Below are 1,494 nucleotides of genomic sequence, written 5' to 3' on the forward strand. Positions count from 1 at the left end.
ACAGATCCACCTTTAGGGCTGGCTGCTTGCTCCTTGGTTTTCTCCTCTCCAGCCCATGCAAAGAAGGAGCTGTGTTGCTGCCAGGAAATTCAGGAGGTTTTCAGTTCAGTGCCTGACAGTGGAAAATGTCTTCTTGTGATTCTACGTACGTAATTGGTTTATAAAGTAGAACAGACACCTGATCTTTTGCTGAATAGTGAATAAATCGGGCATTTGGGCAGGTGAGGGGTGGTTAAAGCCACCTGCAACCTCTTTTCCTTACGTGCTGCCAACGCATCCCTGCTCACGTCCTGAAATCCATTCATCAACCATTCATCACTAATAAATATAACATTTAAGGGTCTTCTCAGACCTCCCAAGGAGTTGATGATTTGCACTCCCAAGAAGACATTCCCTAAAAAATGAAAAAAAAAAAAAAAAGTACAAGGATGTTGTAATGCTGAACACACATGAAAGCACCTCATCTGGGCTGAAATAAATATTACACTGCAATGGTTTTGTTATTATTTTGCAGGCAGGCTGAGCTCAGTAGCAGAGACAGCCCCAGCAGTCCAAGATGACTCGTAGGATTAAGCACATGAAAGCGAGAGGAAAAAAAAAAAAGTATTCAAAACCAACTCTGGTTGTTTTCATCTTGTTTTTCCACACCCCTTAGCAGAAAAAAACCCCAAGCCTTGGTGACCCTGGTCAGGAGGAAATGTTTTTTAAATGCCTCCACTGTACTTTTAACTGCCAGGAAAAAAAAATGTAGTTGAAAGAGAGCTGCAGATTCTGCTTCCCTTTATCCAACTAATTTCAAAGTTTTGGATTTTAATCTGGCATCAGTTGCAGCACAAAAAATCTCCCACGTTTCAAGAGTCCTTCCATCTGAAAGGTATTAGCAGGATGAGAGGAGTGGGAGATGAATTTCAGGAGGGCACTGAGTACTTCCAAACTGATTTCCCTCCTTATTTTCAAGGTGAAGCAACTTCTTCTGAGCTTTTCATGCATTTAAAGCTGAATTTGATGAAATATTTGCAAAATATTCACTGTTAAGAACAATCCTGCTCTGACTTGGTGCGGCCTCAGTGTCTCTTCCACTTGTAAAATCCACAGCAATGCTGCCTTGGCCTTGTGTAAACTCGGAATATTTACATTGCTTCACTTGGAAAGGAATTTGACTCCATCCAGTGCCCACGGCCATCCCTGTGGTCACAGTTTCATTTGAGACAGACACACGCAGTAAATACAGTCCTGGGGTCCAAACACTCTCCTTGGAGCAGCCCCAGGAATTTGGTCACAGGCAGAAATTCCCCCATTTCAAAGAGGAAAAAAAAGGAGGGATCACAACCAGAGGCAGAGATGTAAAATTCACGTGGTTGTGAATGGTTTTAGATGCAGCTATGCCCTGCGCCCTGGATATATTGTTTAATGATCTATTTTATAAATAGAAATTTATATTTCTGTTTCCAGACAAGCTTGTGCTGGTTGTCCTGGCAGAGCCAAGCGCTTTGT

The 1,494-nt window shown here is 42.3% G+C and overlaps 1 protein-coding gene across 1 annotated transcript in view; it reads left to right on the forward strand.

Moving 5' to 3' along the window:
- Window positions 1-1,494, forward strand: part of CACNA1H (calcium voltage-gated channel subunit alpha1 H) — a 159,828-nt gene that overhangs the window by 134,997 nt on the left and 23,337 nt on the right.

Source organism: Corvus brachyrhynchos, unplaced genomic scaffold, assembly GCF_000691975.1.
Source record: "Corvus brachyrhynchos isolate BGI_N302 unplaced genomic scaffold, ASM69197v1 scaffold5, whole genome shotgun sequence".
Classification (NCBI taxonomy): Eukaryota; Metazoa; Chordata; class Aves; order Passeriformes; family Corvidae; genus Corvus; species Corvus brachyrhynchos.